The 6,346-nt window shown below is 39.6% G+C and overlaps 1 pseudogene; it reads left to right on the top strand.

Annotated features, from left to right (window-relative positions):
- Positions 1-3,915: 3,915 nt before the first annotated feature.
- LOC121102831 lies at positions 3,916-4,860 on the top strand (annotated as a pseudogene).
- Positions 4,861-6,346: the final 1,486 nt, after the last annotated feature.

The raw sequence follows: 6,346 nt of genomic DNA, 5'->3' as shown, positions 1-6,346 counted from the left end.
TACCTTGATCCCCAAACCAGGCAAAGACCCCATCAAAAAGGAGAATTACAGACCGATTTCCCTGATGAATATGGACGCTAAAATTCTCAACAAGATCCTAGCTAATAGGATCCAAAAGTACATTAAAAGGATTATCCATCAAGACCAAGTGGGATTCATCCCTGGGATGCAAGGGTGGTTCAACATTCACAAATCGATCAGTGTGATAGATCATATCAGCAAGAAAAGAGTCAAGAACCATATGAACCTCTCAATTGATGCAGAAAAAGCATTTGACAAAATACAGCATCTTTTTCCTGATTAAAACCCTTCAGAGTGTAGGGAAGGTGTTACATTCTCAATTTCATAAAAACCATCTATGAAAAGCCTACAGTGAATATCATTCTCAATGGGGAAAAGCTGAAAGCCTTTCCCTTAAGATCAGGAACACAACAAGGATGCCCACTCTCACCACTATTATTCAACATAGTACTAGAAGTCCTTGCAACAGCAATCAGACAACAAAAAGGGATAAAAGGTATCCAAATTGTCAAAGAAGAAGTTAAACTGTCTCTCTTCGCAGATGATATGATACTCTATATAGAAAACCCAAAAGACTCCACCCCCAAACTACTAGAAGCTATAGAACAATTCAGTGATGTGGCGGGATACAAAATCAATGCTCAGAAATCAGTTGCATTTCTATACACGAGAATGAAACTGAAGAAAGAGAAATTAGGGAATCCATTCCATTTATAATAGCACCACAAATCATACGTTATCTTGGAATTACCTTAACCAGAGAGGTAAAGGATCTATTCCATTTATGATAGCACCAAAAATCATATGTTATCTTGGAATTAACTTAACCAGAGAGGTAAAGGATCTATATTCTAGAAACTACAAGTCACTCTTGAAAGAAATTGAAGAAGACACAAAAAGATGGAAAAATATTCCATGCTCATGGATAGGAAGAATTAACATAGTTAAAATGTCTATGATAAATTATTTTCTTAAAGAACTACTCTAGGCATTATTTTTGACAACTGTGTGATGATAATTATTTGGGAATATTGAAAAATTGATATATTTAGGCATAGAAGAAAGACTATTTCAATCACCAGAGGTATTATAAAGCATGATGATTAAATAGGAACTAGATATCACAAGTGTAATTCTAGTTTACAGGTGATTCAGTAGTCAGGAAATTTGTGTTGAGTCCCAGAAACATAGGGTTAGAGCATTTTATATCTCACCCGCCTAGATAAGCATCCTTCCTGGAAATTGGTATAGACCTGAGTCTGAGGGTGGGAGTGTGGTTAGCTTAGTCACCTAAAGTAGAGATGGATCAGTAGTTAGCGCTTGGTCTTGTGTGTGTGTGTGTGTGTGTGTGTGTGTGTGTGTGTGTGTGTATTGTATATATGCAATTTTGTGATTTTACCTTTCTATAGTAAGTCACAGTGTTGGGATATTTGCCATAATTTGTGAATTTTCAGCTTTTTTCTTTGAATATGCTTTCCGGTTCTTTCTGACTCTCTCTACTGGGTTTCTAAATGCATATATTGATCCACTTGGTAGCACCCAGTAAGTCCCTCAGGCTTTCTTCACTATTTTCATTCTTTTCCATTTTGCCCTTCTGACTGAATAATTTACAGGGACCTAATCAAACTCAGTGATCATTTCTATTGTTCAATCACATTTGCTCTTGAACCCCTGCTGAATTTTTCAGTTCAGTTATTCTATTCTTCAGCTCCATGATTTCTGTTTAATATTTTTAAGTTTTCTGGCTCTGAGTTGAAATTTTGTCTTGGTTTGTGTATTATAATCTAGCTCCAGTGAGCATCTTTTGACAGTTATTTTGAATTCTCTGTCAGGTAAACCACATATTTTTATTCTGTAGAGTCAGTTTGTGGAGATTTCTCTTATTTCCTTTTGGAAAGTATTTCTAACCTGTCTTCATTTTCTTTGACTCTGCATTGGTGTCTGCACTTTAGACAAAACACACACTCTGTCCTACTATTCTGGTTTTGCCTTGGACTAGAGAAGCTACCACCAATAAGCCTGGTCAGAGACTTTGGAGGACTCTCAATTTAGTGCCAGTTTAAACCTCTTTTTTGTCTAGTTGCCTCCCTACCCCCAGACATCCATTGTGGGCTGGAGTTGCATCTGTTCTAAAACTAAGCCAATTCCTCAAGGAGCTCACAGATGTTTGTTACCAGACATGTGGTGCCCATTTTCCTCATCCTAGAGAAGCTGTAAGACAGGGGTTTCAATTGTTCACCCAAACTGAGCCTGGCTGAGGAACTTTGGTGACTTCAGCCCAAGCCGCCATCTTTTTGCTTTTCACATGGGCAGCTAAATTATGCCATGACCTGTAGTCCCTCTGTTTTCTGACAGATAGTCAGAATCCAGTCTTCTGGACACACCTAATAAAAATTGGGGCATTGGACACATGATGTACTTCTTTTCCTCCCCAGGAGAAGCCAGAAACTGGGGTTTGTCCCCAGTTGGAAGGTGCTGTAAGGAAAAGTGTTACAACAAGAAGATATCTAAAATTTCCTGGCAGTTTCAATATGACTAGATTCATGTGGGAGCAGGACTATCTAACTAGTATCTGGATTTCTTACAAAGGGAATCTGTACAGGAAATGTTCTGAATCAGAGTGCTCATGGGGGTCGAAGGGTCTAGAGCTTCCTCTTCTGCCATGTTGCTGAATGGGAAATGAGAATTTATTTTTGGTTCCTCTTTGGGGATGTTTAATCCCTACAGTGGAGAAATCTTGAGTAAAATTTTAAGTCCCTAAGGAATTAGAGACCACTGTGGTCCTTTGTGTAAATACAATCCCCTCAGCCCTATTACACAGAAACCATTCCCCCTTAGAAGGAGACCCAGCAAGCTTCTGCCCTGTTTATAACTGAGTACATTATATCATTACAGTCACCTTAAGTCTTCTATGATTATCAAGTATCAAAAATGATGATAATAAAGGCTGTTTATTTTGATCTGCTGCTTGAAAGGACACATAATCAGAAATTGTTATCTGAGGTTCAGAAGGATTTGCAGGGCTCATCAGGAATTTAATGTGGGCTGCATCCTCATAAATCCAAGGGAGCAAAGCCACAGAACTAAATCTGCCCTTTCAGGACCAGAGGGGTAATACTGGTAAGGAAGCACCAAGGTGTTCTTGCCTAAGGGGGTGAGTTTCTGATCCATTTATATTCATGTCTTCTTTTTGTGCTGGAATTCAGGGCTCTAAGATATGCCACTTTCTTTCCAGTTTTGCTGCCCTCAGACTCACGTGAAATTGATAGAAAGACCTGTTTGAGGGGAGGGTGGTGATGCAGAGAGAAGGTTCAGAGATTATCAGGATTCAAGGATGCAATTTATTGGTCATCATGGACAGAACTGTCACTCTTGTACATTTGTGGTTTTACTCTGTGACATGGGGCAGAAATTTAAACTCCCTAGACTCTGGTCCTTTCTTTTTATTTAGAATAATGTTCTTCATTCCTGTAACACCAAGTCAATCCCATTAAAAGCCAGCACCAGGTTGGTGGGGTTGCTGTCTCCAATTTTACTGGTTGGGAAGGGTCATGTGGTCAAAGAAATGAAATGAGAGAAGGTGATTCTCTCCTGGTCCAATCTTCTCCTTAACCTTTGGCTTTTCACAGCAGTCCTGTTGGCATATGAAGCACTGGCCTTCAGACTGTAGGCCAAGTGTTGAATCTCTTTGCTTATATAGCTTATTAAGTCTCTAATGAGGGGATGTCCAAGTAACTACATTTATGATAATAGTAAGCATTTCTGTGGGTCCAGGGTGGGCTAGTCTGACATTCCCAGTATAAACCCAACTCCTGTGAGAAGAGCTATGGTGGGAAATTTGAATTGTTCACTCTGTAATCTTTTCCTCCTGTGTTCAGATTCCCTTGGAGAAGAATGACTCCTGTAAATGCTTCCTTTGTTACTGAATTCATTCTGGTGGGGTTGACAGACTCCTGATCTACAGCTCCCTCTGTTTTGCCTGTTTCTATTCATGTACATGGTCACCATGTTAGGTAATTTGTGCTTATAACTCTAATCATGCCTGAACTCACACCTCCACACCCCCATGTACTTTTTCCTCTTCAATTTGGCCTTCATAGACCTCTGTTATTCTTCTGTGTTTACACCCAAAATGCTGATTAACTTCACATTAAAGAAAAATATCTCCTTCAGGGGATGCATGACCCAGCTGTACTTTTATGTTTTTGGAATTTCTGAATGCTATGTGCTGACATCAATGGCCTATGATCGCTATGTGGCCATCTGTAACCCACTTTTGTATAATATTACCATGTCTCTAAAGTGTGTTTCAGCCTTATATTTGGTTCATACTTGAAGGATTTTTGGATGCCATGGCTCACACTGGATGCATGCTGGAGCTGACCTTCTGTGATGCAAACACCATCAACCATTATTTGTGTGACATCCTCCCTCTGCTCCAGCTGTCCTGCACCAGCACTTATGTCAATGAGCTGGTGGTTTTCTGTGGTGGGCATCCAATGTGATTGTGCCAGTGTCACCATCTTTGTCTCCTATGGTTTCATCCTCTCCAGCATCCCTGCGCGATCAGCTCCAGGGAGGGCAGGTCAAAGCCTTCAGCACCTGCAGCTCCACATAATTGCTGTTTCTCTCTACTTTGGATCAGGTGCATTTATGTATCTTAAACCATCTTCTGCTGGGTCTATGGATAAGGGAAAATCTCTTCTGTCTTTTATACCATCGCAGTTCAATGATGAACCCTTTCATTTACAGCTTGAGAAACAAGGACTTTAACGTGCTGTGAGAAGAACTCTGAGTAGGAAGTGTTTTGATCAGAAACAGTGTCTGTGTGTCGATTAGTTACACAGAAGTAATTTCTGTGTGTTTCAATAAAATGCATTTAGTTACAACCTTCTTTTCACCTTTCCTTTTTTCCTCATCATCTTCAGGAGAATAGGTATTATTTCTTCTTTGAATGTTTGGTAGAATTCCCTGGGGAAACCGTCAGGGCCTGGACTCTTGTTTTTGGGGAGGTTTTTGATCACTGCTTCCATCTCTTCATAATTAATCAGTCTGTTTAAACAATCAATTTCTTCCTGTTTCAGTCTTGGTAGTTTATAGGTTGCCAGGAAGGCATCCATTTCTTCCAGGTTGTTTAATTTATTGGCATAAAGCTGTGGATAAAAGTTTCTAATGATCCTTCCTACTTCATTGGTTTTGGTCATGATCCCTCTCCTTTCATTCATAATTTTATTAATTTGGGTCCTTTCTCTATTCTTTTGAATGAGTCTGGCCAGTGGCTTATCGATCTCATTTATTCTTTCAAAGAACCAACTTTTAGTTCTGTTGATCTGCTCTACTGTGCTCCTGGGTTCTAATTCATTGATCTCTGCTCTAATCTTGAACACCTGCCTTCTCGTGCATGGGTTAGGCCTGTTCTTCTGTTCCAGCTCCAGCTTCTTGAGGTGAGAATATAAAAACTGCATTTTAGATTTTTCTATTCTTTTGAGTGAGGCTTGTATGGCTATGTATTTTCCCCTTCGGACCGCCTTTGCAGTGTCCCACAGGTTTTGGACCGATGTGTTTTCATTCTCATTGGTCTCCAGAAATTGTTTAAACTGATTTTTAATTTCCTGGTTTACCCAATCATTTTTGAGCAGGACGGTTCTTAGTTTCCAAGTGTTTGAGTTTCCAAATTTTTTTTCTTTGTGATTGAGTTCCAGTTTCAAAGCACTGTGGTCTGAGAATATGCAGGAAATAATCTCACTCTTTTGGTATCGCTTGAGAACTGTTTTGTGACCCAGTATATGGTCTATTCTGGAGAAAGTTCCATGTGCATTCAAAAAGAATGAGTATTCCGTTGTTCTGGGGTGTAGTGTTCTATATATATCTATGAGGTCCATCTGGTCCAGTATGTCACTCAAAGCTCTTGTTTCTTTGTTGAATGTCTATGCTACCCAGAGCAATCTACACTTTCAATGCCATTCTGATCAAAATACCAATGACATTTTTCAAAGAACTGGAACAAACAGCCCTTAAATTTGTGTGGAACCAGAAAAGACTCCAAATTGCTAAGGAATTGTTGAAAATGAAAAACAATGCTGGGGGCATCACATTGCCAGATTTCAAGCTATACTACAAAGCTGTGATCAGAAAAACAGCATGGCACTGGCACAAAAACAGACACATAGACCAATGGAACAGAACAGAGAACCCAGAAATGGACCCTCGGCTCTTTGGGCAACTAATCTTTGACAAAGCAGGAAAAAACATCCAGTAGAAAAGACAGTCTCTTCAAAAAATGGTGCTGGGAAAATTGGACAGCTACATGCAAAAGAATGAAACT

The sequence above is a fragment of the Ursus maritimus genome, unplaced genomic scaffold (genome assembly GCF_017311325.1).
Source record: "Ursus maritimus isolate PB19 unplaced genomic scaffold, ASM1731132v1 scaffold_16, whole genome shotgun sequence".
Classification (NCBI taxonomy): Eukaryota; Metazoa; Chordata; class Mammalia; order Carnivora; family Ursidae; genus Ursus; species Ursus maritimus.
This window is presented reverse-complemented; position numbering and strand designations above follow the sequence as displayed.